At 47.7% G+C, this 17892-nt stretch overlaps 1 protein-coding gene and 1 long non-coding RNA gene across 8 annotated transcripts in view; one reads left to right on the forward strand and one right to left on the reverse strand.

The window, feature by feature from the left end:
• The window catches only part of SLC4A9 (solute carrier family 4 member 9), a 1170242-nt gene that overhangs the window by 258853 nt on the left and 893497 nt on the right, over positions 1-17892 (reverse strand). The window lies entirely within an intron of this gene.
• Positions 1-17892, forward strand: part of LOC138581378 (uncharacterized) — a 229543-nt gene that overhangs the window by 196433 nt on the left and 15218 nt on the right. The window contains exon 5 of one of the 3 annotated variants that reach the window (XR_011304542.1): positions 7651-9199. The exons of the other annotated variants lie outside the window; for them this stretch is intronic. This is a non-coding gene — a long non-coding RNA (uncharacterized lncRNA). Of the gene's footprint in view, positions 1-7650; positions 9200-17892 lie in introns of those variants that run through there. 3 annotated transcript variants of the gene reach the window in all.

Here is a 17892-nt window from a genome sequence, read left to right on the forward strand (position 1 = left end):
ATGTGGGACTGTAGGATCTGCAGTATTTTGTCATTTGCATTAAAAATATGCACAATACGTTTGTTAAACCTAGAAAAACGTGCTTTAACCATTGTTTTTGTTAATTTGAAAATGCATTCTGACTCTGCATGATATGTCTTTGTGCAAACTGGCCTAAACCTATCCAAATGCGGCTTGTTTACGGATGACAGGCTAGGTCTGACCCTGCCGGGAGGCTCCACCCAGCTGTCAACGCAAGCACTCATCTTGCGGTTATTCAATGTCCTGTTAACTTCCATTTGGCATCATCACGTGCATGCCTAAATGGCTTCCTGCTGCGGGACTCGAACTCTGGACCTCGTGATCCTGGGCGCTGCTCTTTAGCCCCTGCACCATTACATCTCGCCTTGCTTTACTGCTCTTATGTTGATATTATTTTCTGTCCGCAATTGTGATTAAATACGGTTATAAATAATGGCCGCCTCCGCTCAGGGGTAGAGCTTTCTCCACATATCCTGCCCTCCCAACATGCCCCCTTCGTGATGTTACTGTGGCTTTGATGACATGGGGGGGCTTATATGGTGCCTTCCCTCCTTGTTTCAATAACGCGGTAAGCTGCAAACCGCTTACTGCAACTCATAAACAATATTACGTTCTCCCGTATACAACTATTCAACATGCACGAATTTTTGTTTGCAACCCCACCGGGCTCTTCAACAATGTTTCATTAGGCGTGGTTATAATTGTCCACATTTCTTCCCAGTATTACACGTATGCCCTGGCCTCGTTGCTTCGTGTTGACTTGCTTCCAATACCAAGCTAGTCATTTTCATTTGGCCCCGCTGCCCGCAGCCTTGCGCCGTGCAGACCCGGCGCCGCGGTTGACTTACTTGTAACAAAGTAGGAAGGTCGCCGTGGCACCGGGTTTCTCTCTTGCACACTTCCCTCTGGGGGCTCAATTGTAGCTTCCAGACTCCCGAGCCTCGCCTTCACCGTTTGTCGAACCGGCACAGCTGGGCCGCTTTTGTGATGATATGCCCCCTGGGTCCCTAGCTCTGCGTTGGGCCTCTGAATGGCAGGGCTCTGGTTCGCAGCGCGGGTAGGGGAGCGCAGCAAAGAAACACACGGACCACTTCGATCAGTGCATAAACCTGGACTGGCGTTATGACGCCAGTTCCGGTGATTCCTTTATTTCCTGTGTGTCACGTGACCCTCGATTGGCGGGGCACGTGACACCACATTCCTCCCCAACTTGGAGGTGTTTGCGCGGTTGTCGACAAACATACATTTAACTGGTTTCTTACATAACTTGGCATACTTCTTGGATAAACACAACTTAATGACTGGGCTTAGAGTTCACCTTAGTGAGGCTTCGGCCAGCTTACTCTGTCCACGACATATCCATGCAGGCGGGACGACGGTTTGGGCCTCTCCCTCAGAAGATACCGGGTGTTTCTTTTCTCCGGTGTGTCTGCCCTTGGCATCTCGGCTTGCTGTCGTGGGCTGTCTGATATTCCGGGAATATCTGGACTTCCCGGTGCTACTTGGCCGGGGGGTGAGGGTGGCGCCTCTGCTTCTTCCCTAGAAGGCATCGGTTGTTCTTCCCACAGTTCAGGGGGTACCTTCCTGAAGTGGGACACATTCCTCGTCACCGTCTCTCCCCCTCGGGTGGCTGTGACCATACTGTGGTTGGTGGTACTAACTGTCCATGGCTGGAGCTCGAAGTTGAGGGACATTTTCTTAGGCGGGGCTCGATTCTTGACAATGACGGTGTCCCCTGGTGTCAGCTCTCTGTGGCTAGCTTGTCTGGCGATGCTTTCTTGCTCGTTCCGCCTCAGCCATGTAGCGTCAATGGCAGGGATGTCTGGTTTGGGGGCTATCCATTGGGGGTGTATGGGTAGTTCTGCCTGAATGGGTACGCCTAGCATGAGGGCTGCCGGGCTGATCCCCGTGGAAGAGTGCGGGGTTTGCCTGTGTGTTCTCAGGAACCGGTATACTGCTTTCAGCCACGGGCGTCCCTGTTCTTTGGCGATCCTGATGACTTTGTTGAGTGACCCCATGAATCTTTCAGCGTCACCGTTCGCTTGGGGCCATCTTGGGGTGACGCGCTGGTGCTTGACATTTACTTCTTGAAAGTACTTGCGCAGCTCTTGACTAGTGAATGATGGTCCGTTGTCGCTTTTCACTTTCCTTGGTATTCCATGTGTGGCAAATATCTTTTCTAGTGTGAGGATTGTGGTCTCTGCGTTAGTAGATGCTACGTGTTCCACCTCCGGGTATCGGCTAAACTCGTTGATCACTACGAGAAGATACCCTTCGCCCGCAATTGTGCAATGGTCCATGCTGACAGCGTCCCAGCGTTTGCAGCTTCTTGGGGCACTGCTGATCGGTTCGGGGTGTTCTGGCCTTCTGGATGCTTGACATGCTGCACAGGATTCGACTAACTCCACTACCCTTTGTTGTATGTTGGGCATCCGCATCCTGGACTTGAGGTATGCAGTGGTTTTGACGATGCCTTGATGCCCACTGTGTGCTAGGCGTAGAGCTCTATCTTCCAAGGACTCGGGCAGTACGATTCTATGTCCTTTGAGTAAGATGCCTTCTGGGGCTACTGAGAGTTCATGTCGGATCCCAAACAGAGCTCTGAGTTTAACTTGGGCTGACGCAGTGCGCTGGGCTAGCAACGTGAGAGTTCTTCCAGTTGCCAGCTCAGACAGCGGCAGTGGTGTGTTGCAGGATGGTGTCTATTTCCGTTTCGTTGGCTACTTCCTGTAGGGTCAGGGCCCGTGGTTTCGCACAGGCGACTATGTGACAGACGTGTTCGTCGGTTTCCTTCGCTTGGCGCCGCTCTCTGTCGGTGGCAGGCCGCGGGTGGCGGGATAGGTAGTCAGCTGGGTTGTCTGTTCCGGGGCAATACTCAACCTCGATGTTGTAGGGTTGTAGCTGCAGCATCCACTTCTCGATACGTGCAGGAGGGTGAGGAGCGGATCCACGGAAAATCAGGATCAGAGGTTTGTGATCCGTGAGGACTTTTGCTTGTTTGCCTAACAGGTACACTTTGAAGTGACGGCATCCCCATAAGATGGCTAGTGCTTCCTTCTCTATGTGTGCGTAGTTCTGTTCAGGTTTTGTAAGCTCTCTGCTGGCGAACGCGATGGGGACTACGTTTCCCTCGTTGTCAGTTTGGGTCAGGACTGCTCCGAGGCCGACGGGGCTGGTGTCGACCAGGAGTTCAGTCTGCCTGTCTGTGTTGAAGAATGCCATGGTGGTGGACGCGGATAGGGTGTCTTTAATTTATTGAAAGGCTTGCTGGTGGGAGGTGGTCCATTCCCACTTCTGGTCCTTCTTCGTTAGTTCCCTGAGTGGGCTTGCCGTGCTGGCGAGATCGGGGATGAAGTGTGCACAATATGTCGCCATAACCATGAAGCTTCTCACTTCGGAGGCTGATTGGGGTGCTTTGGTGTCTTTTATGTCTCGTACCTTGGACGGGTCGGGGGATACTCCCTTGGCGCTGAAGATATACCCGAAGAAGCATATTTCATCTTTGTCGAACTCGCACTTTTGGGCGTTGAGTGTTAGGCCCGCTTCTTCTAGCCTTGCTAGGACTGCTGCCAGTCGTTTGTGGTGGTCCTTCTTGTTTGATGCGTATACGAGAATATCGTCGCTGATATTGGTGGTGCCTTCTAACCCTGTGATGACCTTTCGGATTTCGTGCTGGAACACTTCCTTGGCAGATGATATTCCGAAGTTGAGTCGTTTATACCCCATCAGGCCAAGGTGAGAGGAGAATGTAGTGATGTATCTCGACTCTCTGGACAGCCTCAGTTGGTGATAGCCTGATCTAAGGTCACGTTTGCTGAAGACTGTTGCTCCTGTGAGGTCTACAATAAGCTTGTCTATCGTAGGTGTTACATGCTGTTCTCTCCCGATGGCTGCATTTGGAAGCCTCATGTCAATACAAATTCTTACCGCGTCTGGTTGTTTGGGTTTTTGAGCAACTACCATGGGCGAGACCCACGGGGTAGGTCCTGACGTTCCCGCTTTTTCTAGCTTGGCCAGCTCTTGTTCCACTGCTCCTCTTAAGTGGAATGGAATCCGTCGATGTCTTACTGCTTTAGGTTCAATGGTGGGGTCTATGTGGAGCTTGATGGTTCGTCCTTTTAGGCATCCGATGCCTTGGAACAGACCCTTGTGTCATCTCAGCAGGCTGTTGAGTTCGTCATGTTGAAGGTTGAAAGCGAAGTGGATCAACTCCAGTTTTTCTGCTGTTCTGCAACTCAGTAATGTCTCGCAGCCAGCATCTACTACATAGATGCGTGCTCTATGGTTGGCGTTTTTGTAGATGAAATCCGACTTGAAGCATCTTTGTATGGGCAAAGGCTTCTTGCTTCCGTTTGCATAGAGCCGGACTTTCCTCTTCTGGAGGGTAGGCTTCGGGCGGAGCTTGCTGTACGCCGTCACTGGCATGACGTTCACGGTTGCGCCGGTGTCGATGACTACTTTCAGCGGTGCCCCGTTGGAAAGGACGGTGCATGACGGTCTCTTTTTCTGTCGTGATTGGTGCGGCTCGACGGCCGAGATCAGGTGTACTCGGTGTGTCCGCCTACTCCCCCTTTTCCGTCTGTTTTTGTCTCTCCCTTCTGGGGATGAGCTGTCGTCGCTGTCGTCGATGCTCGTGTCTGGGGACTTTTGGGAGTTGTCTACGGCTCTCGCTTCTCCTCTGCGCTCTTGTTGGCGGGAGGATTCTCTGGGTGCGAACTTCTTCCTGCGATCTTGTGCAGGCTGCTGTGCTGCGTCATTTCTGTTCGGTGGGTTCAAACAGACTGCAGCGTAGTGGTTGAGGCGGTTGCATTTCCTGCACGTGGATCCCCATGCCGGGCAAGACTCACCCTTGTGCCATGGGCCTCCGCACCATTTGCAGTTCCTGTCTCGTCCCTGTGCCGTGTTGGGCCTTTGGCTTTGTTTCGTGCGATTGCTCTGATGTTTAGAGATGGCAGCGACGTCCTCGGTGGGTTTAGGGCTGTCTAGCGGCAATCTTTGAATTGCGGCCTCCATGATCGCCACCTGGTCTTCTGTTTGTTCACGGAGATGTGCCATTTCTAGGATGCGAGATAGTCTTATGTTTCTCTCAGATAGGATAGCTCTTCTTAGCTTTTCTGAGGATATCCCGTTGATGATCTGAAGGCGGATGGCGAATTCTTCGTCCGGGAACTCGCAGCCTACCGCCATTTCACGAAGGCGAGCGTGGAATTTGTCTACTGTTTCTTTCTCTCGTTGTCTCGCCATGCAGAAGTGGAAACGTTCGTAATCTGGGTTGAGATCAGGCTTGAACATATTGGTCAGCGTAGCTTTGGCCGCGTCGTAGTTATTGTCGTTACCACGATTTGGGGTCGCGTTGAATAAGCGCAGGGCGGCTGCTCCAATGTTGAGTAGGAGGAACGTGCGCTTCTTCTTTGCTATGGCAATGTCTCTCGCATCTAGATGCATTTCAAACTGCTGTAGCCAGATTTCCCACCTAATAGCGGCTCCGGTGGTAAAAGGATCAAACGGCGGCATGAAGGTTGTCTGCGCTGGGTCTGGAGGGTCTACGGTGAGGCTCCTCCTGGATGATGAAATTGTGCTGGCCCTCGTGGGGCTAGTGTTTGGGCTGGACATGTTCTGGAAAATTCACGGTGCTGCCCTTCAGGGTAGGTTGGAGCTCACCAGATTTGGTTTGAGGCGTAGTTTGTGGGGGTTTGTGATGGCTCCTAGGGTGAGGTGAGGGCTGTGTCTTCACCTCTCGAGGTGCAGGGTGCCTGCGTTGCTGCTTGCCAGTCTTTGTAGAACATTTTTTTTTTTTTTTCTTCAGTGCCCCACGTGTTGTAGCCACCTTGCGGTATGCGAGAGAGGTTGTCCGTGTGATGCACGGCTCATTTGTCCGTGTGGGAGAGGCCCTGGCATGTTGTAGTGCTGCTGCCTGGATTCGCCGGGTAGATGCAGCAGCAGCTGGCCATCCGCGTTAGCAGGCGGAGGGATGATACGCGGCTCCGCGTCGCGCCGGCACGCGGAGCGATGATGAGCTGCTGTACATTCCGGGGGCACGGGTTCTTACCGCCTTGTCGCCAGTGTGATGATATGCCCCCTGGGTCCCTAGCTCTGCGTCGGGCCTCTGGATTGCAGGCCTCTGGTTCGCAGCGCGGGAAGGGGAGCGCAGCAAAGAAACACACGGACCACTTCGATCAGTGCATAAACTCGGACTGGCGTTATGACGCTAGTTCCGGTGATTCCTTTATTTCCTGTGTGTCACATGACCCTCGATTGGCGGGGCACATGACACCACAGCCTTGGCGAAGCGAGGATTTGTTTATTTTTCTTTCCGCCTCAGCGCGAAGGGGCAGATGCCGGGCTCCAGATGAACAGATCAATGTTCTTGTAAGCAAGTGACGCCGATATGCAGCGAACACGAAAATTATTTATGCAATTTACACGATGCTGAGTGCCCAGCAAACGTGAGGCTCAGAGCTTAAGGAAAGAAAAGAAAAAGAGCAGGAAGACTCTGAGTAGCACAGCAAACTTCCCTATTCTGTTTGGGTCCCCGTGCAGGGTCCACAAACAGTTTGTGCTTTTGGAGCTGCAAGCAGCTCATTATTTAGGACCCAGAGCACCCCTTGGGTCTTTGTAGTATGTGTGTGGGGGGGGGCTGTGCACCAACCCCCCAGGCCAGCCATGCAGCTGACTAATGGGGCCCCCTCTGCCCCCGGGGGGGGGGCATCCCTTTGTAGTTCCCTGCCTGGTTCTCATGTGTGCAATGCACACATATATTCTTGTGGAAGGGTGAGGTATTTTTATTACATCACCCTTCCTGCGCTTAAATGCCCCAGACACTGCTGTCTCCCTTATCTGTGGGGAGGAGAGGGGCGCTGACCCTGTAGGAGGGCTGCTGCCCCTCTCCTAACCCTGCTGCCATGTAACAACAGTTACCTGGCCTTGCCTTGGGCGGCCTGGCAGCATTGCCCAGACTGCACGTTCCCCACGGGTTCAGTTCTGAGCACCGTGTTTATCAAGACTCAAACGGCTCTGACGGATCCAATCTCGAAATGGCGCCCAATGTGTTCTACGGCCAGCAGTGGACCACGCCCCATAACAAGCTCACCCACCGTTGGGACATCAGAAGCAGCTCACGAAGCAGAAGACACCTCACAAGGTGAAGGAGACTGTGCCCCAAAAGATCAAGAACATCTGAGCAAATCCAGAGGCGAACAAGGGCCTCTACGTCACCACAGATAAGTAGGCGCACTCATTTGTACTGTACTGTGTCTGTGTATTTCTCGCCTGTCCCTTCTCCTATTGTAAACTATTCTAGGTTCTGTTTTTATTGCCATTCAAATGGCTGTGCACTGCATCAGGTACAGAACCGACTGTTGTGCTCTTCTCGCTACAGACCTTCCCATTGCGAGGGTCTCGTTTGTGGTATATTGGCCTATGACGGGTTTTATGCTGTATTGAAGTCTAGTAACGCCTTTTGTGTTCTTAGCATTACACCGCTTTATAGCTGTTCCATTTTGAATGTCTGATTCATTCTTATTGCCATGGACATGGTTTCATACTGTATGGGGGTACAGTACGTTTGGTCATATTTGTCCCATGTATGAGAGCCATGACATTAACATGCTCTATGTATCTTTTCTTAAGCGACCACACCTATGCCAGCAGTGGGCACTGCCCTGGAAGACACGTTGCCACTAAAAAACACCCTCAAGTGGCAGAGATGTTGGGAGCCAGATCAACCCGCCAACAATCCCAGCAAAGGCAGGGAGGTGGAATGAGTGGATCTGGAAGGCGAGGCTGGACTTCAGCAAGTGCAGAGATGACAGTCATAAGAAGAGGTACAGTGGGGTCCCAACATCCTACAGGGTGGTCCCTACACTTGTACTCCTGGATGAAGAGGATTTGTTGAGAACTGTGACCGGTGAGTGGAATGTGCAGCACTCAAGGAGCAATGTCCACCTATCAAGGCAGGCGGTGTAAACGCAGCACGGAGGCTGGCTACGGGATTTGCAATGCATCATTGACAAACAGCGCCAGCATGAAGAGTCCATGATGTGTAGACTGCCCTCCATGACTTGCACCCAAGTACCCCAATACTCGCGAATGGTGCTGCCAGTGGTCTCGGGACTACTGCCCCCTCCACACCTTTACCAATCATTATGCTGACCCGTCCCCTTTGCAACACCCTGCCCTCTGACTTGACTGGGTCCCTCTCCTGACACCCTTCATGAAACCCAGCCCATTGACAACTTCCCCCGTGGTGGCACCACCCACAGCACCGATACACTGTGTACTGGACATTCCACCCTCCATATAATGCCTTGCCCCTGACACAGAGGCTTTGCAAGGGGGAGCCCAGGGGGCTATAGTCACGGGTCTTTTGGTTGTAGCCCCGGATAGAAGCTCAAGGACTACAACCAAAAGGCTATAGCTAGCCCCGAGTCCCGCCAGTCCCGGCATTAGCCTAGCCCCCTGCCCTGACCTATTGGTCAAAGGTAAATTAGCAGCACTGGTGCCCCTTGCCTAACCACGGAAGATGAACAGGTAATCATTGTCCATTGCAAACACTCTCTAGGCGAGAAGGTCCGCATACTGCTTAAACAACAGGTCACCTTCGAGCAGTATCAAGAATGCCTTCGAGCAGTATCAAGAATGCCTTCGAGCAGTATCAAGAATGGTGTAAGATAGTCAACATTCATGGGCTGGGCAGAAGGGCATCCTTGCCTCCTCATCTGAAGATCACACAAGTGTGTAATGCATGCACGCTTCACAATGGCACACACCAGGCGCATTTAGAACAAGATCAACTAGATCTTGTGCATACCTCAGCATCATGCCTGGACAGTTGTATGTGCCCACTCACGTGATCACCCTTCTACGCATGCAACTGTGTCTCACATCAGCCTCTGGCCATAGAAACAGCTCTCCCTGAAACCCCAGAAACCCCCACCCCTGACGGGGCCCCTTTCCAAGCATGCACAATCATTTTTTTTTATATTCCTTTGTTTGTATGTATGTATGCGTTTCTGTTGAATCGGAATGTTTTTTAATAGTTAATGTTTTTTCTCACATTAATTAGTAAATTAGCGACTGGAGTGGGTTTTATATCATTGGACTGGGACAGCAAGCAAGATCGGATTTTTGGGATGATTATTTGTGATATTAATGTTGTCTTGTTATTTTGTATAATGAGATATTATGACATTGCTTTGCATTAAAAAATAATATTTTAAAAAATGTTGACACAGTTTGTTAAATGTGTGTGATTGTGCCCATTATTGCATGATTTTGTTTATGCAATTGGTGTTTATCTGAGATAGGTAGAAATAGTAACATTATTTTGTGAAATAACCTCCATTCCACTTATTGTTACAGTCACTGTATCTGACATGCAAGTGCCCTTAGGGCTGTGCTACCTGTGCATGGCGCCCAATGTAACTGTAAGCAATCAGTGATACCTCCACACCTGAGATTAGGGAGACATGGGACACGTGAGAACACCAGTAAGAGCAGTACCATTTCTGTACCTGCACACACGCACACGCATGACTTATTATCATCAATTAATGGACTTGCCTTTGTACTACCTTTGACATTGTCAAGAATGCCACACCCTGCAGGCAAAGGGAGGTATCGGATACAAGAAAAACACTACACACATGCATTGAGCAGGGCTACATTAGTCTGTAGGACTAAAACTATTGGCAAAATGAAAGATAATGCACAGCATAACTGCATAATAATCATAACACACAATTAAATTCGCATGGCCCTTTCTGCAATGCTGGTTTGGGATCTGGCTGGAGAGCCCATGTCCGCTTTTTAGCTCGACTGACTGTGGGATACATGTCCATTGATTACATACTGGATGTCATGCTACTGGTTGATCCTGCCACCATGACTGCTATCCACCCAACTAGTGCAAGGGCAATCCATTTGGAGGCAGCAATGCATAAACCATGGCGCCACACCTGAAGACTCGCCTGCCTGTGGACTGCGTGCTACATGGCATTCCATGTCTCTGACAACTCATCCTTGGCAGCGACTATCTCCTTCTTGGGAGCCCGGTGCTCCTCCCAGGTTGTTCTGGCCCCCATTCTCATGTACTCCCTGCCCTCCTCCACCTCTTCTGAAAGGCCTAGGAGCGAAGAGTGCTCCAGGAGGACGTGCATTTGGTATATACTGCCTGACGATGCTTGCACATCTTGTATGGGCCTGTCCACGGCCTGTTGGACAGGCCCATACTGAGACTGATACTTAGTTGCTAGACGCTGATAGTGTATTCAACACGGCCGAGGTTGTTTGGTGTTGGTGTTGGAGGGTGGGAAAGGCCAAGATCTTGAACTAGACGCCTGCGTCTCTATAGCAGTTGAGAACAAATGGTGCACACCTTTGCTTATGTCTGCACCTGTGTCCACGCTGATATCCCCCAGTCAACGAGGCTTTGGTTGCCGAATACTCATTTGGTTCAAGATTCCCCCCACCCCAACACAAAAGACAAATAATGAAGAGAGGAAATGGAGCAGGGAGGCGAGTAAAAATGAAGATCCCGATTCAAACTGTGTCTTGGTCAAAATCCTTCTGGAACTGCTGCATGTGAACGGAACACTAACAAGCAGCACGCCTCCACTCCAGTTACGCACACTGGCCCGGTGAATAATGCAAAGTCACTAAAGTCATGGAGTGACTTAAATGGCTCCTCTGTCACGGCCCAGATCACTGATACGAGTCAACCAATGGCCCAATTTACTATTCAAGGTCAAGAAGCTTTGAGCCCCACCACCGCATCTAATTCATCAAGCCTGTCTATATCTAGTGGTCAGACAACACCATTGGAGACAAACACAAATAAAGCTCTGTTCTCAGTTGCAGCCGGGATCCAAATTCATAGCAATGTTATGGCTGTCCCAACCATCCCACTGGCTCCATTAAAAAAAATGTATGAATCCTTCAGTGACAACTTTAAGGACCAAGCCACACTACTCGCAATGTTACACTACAAAATAATGTTCTTGGAGTTGTTCACGTCAACAGTTCAAACGCGACTTGACCACGAAGCAGAAACTTCAGCTAGGTGGCAGTCTAGACTTTGTGACTTGGCGAGTGGGGATCTTTCAGACAAGGCAATCATGATGGAGGCCCTACTTGTTTCCACCAAATGGATGAGAAGACAATTTAAAGACTTGCAAGACACCACAGAAATGAGTCATTCTGCGATGAATGAGAAAGACACTCAAGGTGGGGCCCTTAATAAAAAGTCAAACTAGAACAACCCAGAACATCAAACTGGCTGGCACAGCACACTATTCATACCAAGCAAACAAAGACAGATGAAATGAGAGATGAAATGAGAGCCGAAATCAGGCCCAGTCGAGGCAACACACTAAACGATAGAACTCAGGATTGCAGATCTGCACCCGACCCAGAGGCAACGGTTGAGAACATGGATGAAGACGAACCTCTAGGGGTAACTGATGAGATGACATATAATGAGGCACCCAATAAACTGACCTCACACAGCAATCCATTTTGTGCAGTAAGCACCCGGATAGACCCTCGGCGACCTGACGGAGAGGTAGTCTCAATTTTCACAAAACAATACATTTGTAGAAACCAACCATCAAAGAAAGCAGAATTACCAAACACAAAAACTAAATCTAAACATGTTTAAGGGGGAAAGAAACCCAAATCAAATGGCCCCAGAGCATTTTTACACAACATTTCTACTCCACCCTCTCAACCTAGAATGTGTCTCACTGAATGAAGAAGTGAAAAGAATACGCTTCTGGACAATCAAGTCCTAGAAATAAATGAGAACAATACATGTCGAGACTCTGTGCTGTTCATAGACGTTGATGAGTAACAAAATGACCACTGTCTGGATGATTGCAAAACAAATGACACAGTGGATCAGGACATCCTAGAGAACCTATCATGCTATTCAGAAGATGAGAGAACCTTTGAGAGACCTTGAGTCTCCGTCACACAGACGGACTCAAGAGTTCCCCCACTCACCCTTCCCAACAGGGAAGATTGGCTGCATAGCCAGACACATGGTCACACATCCAGGCAAGGTGATTTTGCTACCTCACCCATATTTCAAACCCTGTTGGAAAAGCGCCACCTGATTCCTTTAAAACACAACTCGACGCACCTCAATAAATTTATGAACATGATGGAAATCAATAGGGATGCTCGCAATGCAACAGACCCAAGAGACAGAACACAAAATAATCTTAATCCTGAACGACCTGCAACCAAGAACGAAACGCTATTAAGAGGAAGAAATCGATTCTTGACAAGTATTAATAAAGTAGACTTGGAAAAAATACTACTATCAGAGAATGAGATCATTCTAAATCGCAGAAACATTTTGCAATTCTTACATTGCGTGCCTATGCTCAGACTAATTGATTCAGATGACATGCATATCGTAGAATTTTTCAAAGAATCAAGAAGCGATTGGGTAATACTACATGTAAAGTCCTCCCTAACCAAATCCACCCTGTTGGAAGCTAAATCAGCACTATTACCCCTTGGTTATGAGCTGAAAGACTGCCCACCACTGACTGGCTCATTGTTAGAGGATGAAAAGCAAAATCACAGATCCATACAGAAGTCATCGCTCATATCAACCAACACGTGAGACACGATTGATGGTGCCACCTCTAAAAATCTCAATGATTCATCAGGATTCGAAAAATACTACAAGGCAAGAACTGAATGTGGGCCCCCTTGAAAGTTACCTTTGCAAACAAATCTATTTCCTTTAGACATGCCTTTGAAGGAACATCTTCTGCTGCTATGACCAAAGACAAAACAGACTGGTCGTGGTTAACAAGGGCACACGTTTCCAACAATCACTAGGCAACAGGGGTGATGGCCAAGGACCCAGGAACTCTAATATCATGGAATGCAAGAGGTTTTATTCACATGTTTAACAATTCAGATTCAAATCTGGCAACTCATAACAATATGCCTACAAGAAACTTGGCTTCGTGTATTGCCTTCACGTGATGGCTACTCAACATATTTAAACCAAGCTCAAAAGGGCCAGCAGGGAAGACCTTTCTCTGGTCTGTTTTTCATGATAAAAAATGGTCAAGGGCTGGTGGTATTGAAGTCGGAAATCCAAATCCATTCGTCCAGTGGACACTTCTCTGATGTGTTCACTCTTGGACTTGTGCTTTAGAACACATTGTGGTGCTAAACCTCTTTTGGAACTCAGCCATGATTGACACACATAGTTTTCTCAGAAGTGTGACTGATGTAATGGAAGAATGTTACACACTTTCAATTAATCCCTGCTTTGTCATCTGCCGTGATCTAAATATGAAATGTTTGAACGCAAATGGCAAACCATTAAGATTATTAAAGTCCACAAGCAATTCTATTGAAGAGAGAACAGCCACATGGTTGCGAGGAATGAGTCAAAGAAATTGTCACATGTTAAATGACCAGATAAGCAGGGACATTCCTGGAAGACACACTTGGGGACAAGGCTTAAGCTCTTCCACCATGGATTACATCTTCGACTCCAGAAATGTCCTTCATCACATAGACACCTTTGTGATTATTAGCATGAAAAACAGTGATCATGCCTTGTTAACATTAACCTGGAATTTCAGGGTCAATAAATCTGAAAATCTCTCAGTAGGAACCCTAATGATAAATCAAGGGAGCAATAGATTAAAGATCGCACAGACAGATGTTGAAATGATCACATCCTGATATTTGGAAATGATAAAAGTGGGTGACTTAGGCTTGAACTATTCCCCTCTCTTAGCAGTCTTTGAAGAGGTGAAAATAGGATTTAGACGATTGAAATGTAACCCTAAGCACCAATATAGTAAAGTCTTGGTCGAGCAGAGGAAACCGCTTAGATCAGATCTTAGAAAGCTAAAATAAAACTAGAAGTTCCACAATGTGTGCAGAAAAAAAACAAAAAAGCAATGATAGAAGAACTGGCTTATATCATTTAAAGTGACCAGAACCCAGGAGGAGGCAGAGACGATGCTGAGAGCGATTTGTAAGATGAACTCAAAGGACACATGGTCACTCATCAACCACACCACTGCGGACAACAAGCGCTTTTGAGTAATGGGGTAACAGAAAACCACTGGGTTGATATTATACGAGTGTTTCCTGTGTTAATAGTATGAGCGAAAAATCCTTGGAGCCATGGTCCTTTGCAAATGATAAAGATGACATCATAGATTGAATGTTAAAATTTTATTCTTGGCATGCACCAGGACCAGATGGTTTGACAAACTGCACGCTAAAAGCAGCCACTGAGGCATGGTCTATTTTCATCTTATCTTTGTTCAGACAGATCATGAGCATAGGAGATCTGTCTCCCTCCTGAACCACGGCCATCATAGTTCCAATTTTTAAGAATGGAGCAGATCAGATCCCAGGAATTACAGACCAATTGCACTCTTGGAGGTGCTGGGCAAGCTTTTTGCGTCCATCCTGCTTAAAATCTTTAGGTCTTGGGCAAATAATGAAAACCACACTGATCCGATGCAGACAGGTTACCAAACTCAACCTTTACCTGTTAAATGTGCTGAAATTTTGAGCCATTAAGACCAAATCTAATCTATTTTTGGCATTTGTTGATCTACAACAGGATTTCGACAGTGTAAATAGAAATAAATTGTGGAACAAGCTACGATCATTAAATTGCCCCGGAGACTTGCTCCAAGCAATTGAAGGCTTCCGCACTAACACCGCAATAAGAATCAGACTTCACAATCAGGGCATGCAATCTAGAGACATTAAGACTGAAAGAGGAGTAAAGCACGGGTGCCCATTAGCGTCTGCACTCTTCAACATGTATCTGTCAAACATGCATGTTAGTTTAAATCAGGCAAAGGATTTTCCACCAAAGATCAATGGGCGTCCCATTTCTCGGCTAATCTATGCTGATGATCTGGTCCTTGTTGACCAGACCCAAATTGAGCTGCAGCGAAAATTGGACCAATTGCAAAAATATATGACCACCCATGATCTAGCAATGAAAGTAATAGAATCAAAAAGTTTAGTTCTGGGACCAATGAGCAGGAAACATAGAACCACCTTTAGATGGATCTAGAGCAAGTGGACTCCATATTTTATTTGGGAATTGGCTACAATAAGAGCATTATCGAACAGCTTTGGGCGCTAGAACTCAAATCTAAAGTTAAAATGTAAGCCCTACAGGGATCCATATTACATGCCAGATATGGCAAATTTACATTGATCCCCATGATAACATTTTACAACCAGAAAGTTGTTCCCGCCTTAACATATGGAGGCCAGGCTGGCTCGAACCTATCATGAAAAATCTGGAACACATTGGAGGGGCAGTTCTGTAGGAAGATCTTGGGTTTACCAAAATGTCTCCCAGTAGTTGCTATTAGATATGAACTGGGACTACAACCTTTGCACCTAGTCCTTCTTTGGAACACATTTTTGCTGCTAAGGAAAATGTCCATGGCAGACTCGGCCCGCCCATATAAATATTAAGTTTACCATGGAAAGAGGAACAATCATGGCCCTTGACTAAGTGGCACGACAAATGCCTGGCACATTTGCATGCTTAAGACATGTTCATAGAGACCTTAATAACCAACCCCTGTGCAGTCAAGCAGAAGTTAAGGAGGCAGAATTGGATAGAAACCCAGCGCCACAGAATGCAACATAAATTGGTGCTAGATCTATCACTTGAATTTCGATCAATGAACACAATGCTTAGGCACTGGATGAAGTTTCCCAGCATGTATCATCGTAACCGGTGTCTGTGACTAAGATTACATTTATACCTCACAAAGGAATTACTGTTTCCCAGGAAACAGGGGGGTTGGGAAGACAACAAATGTAATTTCTGCAACAACAACAAAAAACAATAGAATCCACAAAACACTTGATGACTTCTTGTCCCGCCCTCTCGCCAAAGAGAACCTTATACTTAAAAACACACATTAAAAACATGAGCACATTGACTGTGGAAGAGTTGTGGAGACTATTTTTGTTTCGAGAGAAACCGTCTCGTGTGTGTGCGGGTATACATTTTTTGGATAAAGTGATGAAGGGAAATTAAAATAAATTGAGCATGGTGAGGATAGTAGACCCCGGTGTCCTTCTATTTTTCTTTTTAATTTTTTATCTGTGAAATGTCTTAAGGCGTTTTTCTGTTGAAGGATAAGGATGAATTTAAGTTGTGATATGTTTTAATATGTGAAAAGTTTGAAATAAACTAACCACAAAAAAAAACATGTATGGCCCTGTCCAAGGCCTGTTAATACATGCAGGCGTAAATGGCATGCTGGATTGTGTGTCACCATTCTGTGGCTGGGTTTTGGAGGAGTTTAACACCAGGTAATGAGGTAATGAAGGATGACATTTGAGAGGAGGCAGCACGCTCCAAGAGCTTGCAAAGGTAAGGAAGAAGGGATATGGGTTGATAATTAGAAGGGACAGAGGGATTCAGGGAGGGTTTCTTTCAGGATAGGGAGAATAGTACCATGCTTGAATGGAGAAGCAAATACAGAGGATGAGAGAGATGTGTTAAATAGGGCCGTAAGAAAGAGAAGAAGAAGAGGATAGACTTTGAGTAAGAGACGATTGAACAGGATCAAGAAGGGCACAGGTGGCGTGTGTTTTAGCCATGAAAGCAGCGGCATCAGTGTCCGAGAGAGGAACACAAAGAAGACAGTGAAGCTGAGGGTTGAGACAAAGAAGAGGATGATTGGGAGGATAGAGAAGGTAAAATAGCGTTATGGAGAAGAGTGGCCTTAGAGGAGAGGTACAAGGCCAGGTCACTGGCAGAAACGGAAGAGGAGAGTGAAGGATTAGGAGAAGGGGGAGAGGATACGAGACAAAGTTTGGAAAAGACATCGAGGATGAGATGAGTGAGAATGAAGGAGGTCAGAGTAGTAAGATTGTTTGGCAGAGAGAAGGGCAGTATCAGAAGCAGAGTGAAGAGAAGAGAGGGTAGCAGAGTCAGTAGCAGCAGAAGACTTATGTCAGCAGCGTTCAGCTTGGCGCAGGTTGCATCACACGGAGCGAAGCTGGAGGGTGAGTCAAGGCTGAGGAGGCTTTCGAGTAGGTGAAAATGGAGATGCCGGGCATAGGCAGTCAAGAGACACATATAGAAAAGAGAATCAGTTGAAAGGGAGACAAAATCAGACAGGGAAGGGAGAGAAGAAGCACATGCGGAAGTGAACAAGGAGGAGTCAAAGGCACAAAGATTGCGACTGAGTAAAGAGTTGGTTGGAGGAGGAGCAGGAATAATAGAAACGGAAAGGGGATGGCGGTGACCTTCAAGTCTTTCCTTTGTCATATGGGACTACACATACATGTGCCATTGCATGGCTCTCGCTTAACACGTGGCACCACATGGTGCACATGAAGGCATACCATCATCAGTGTCTGGGACATCACTTACGTGTTGGTACATGCATAATCAGCGATGTACCACCCTATGCATTCTATCATGGGAAGCATGCTGTCTGGTGGGCATGAACTTGGTTGACTTAACTGTTGGCCATGCCCCTGGAGGGGGGGGGAGAACACACACACACACACACACACGAACACGAACACACACGAACACACACACACACACACACACACGTCACTGGTGCTGCTGTGTGAAGTCCACCTATGCCCTCTATGGCACCCATTTGCAGCATCAGCATGCCAGCATCTGCCTGCTCCATCAGGGTCAGGTTGTCATCACACCACATGTCTCACTGGCATGGGCATGCATGTCTGCAAGCTACTGCTTTATCTGCACCATGATGCCACCCCCACCTATTCCTTAGCTCCTAGGTGGGGCACGTTGCCACATCAAGGACATTACATTTGTGACCAATTCTTCCAGCAGTGTGTTCTTCATGATAA

Source organism: Ambystoma mexicanum, chromosome 3p (assembly GCF_040938575.1).
Source record: "Ambystoma mexicanum isolate Mex_15411 chromosome 3p, UKY_AmexF1_1, whole genome shotgun sequence".
NCBI lineage: Eukaryota > Metazoa > Chordata > Amphibia > Caudata > Ambystomatidae > Ambystoma > Ambystoma mexicanum.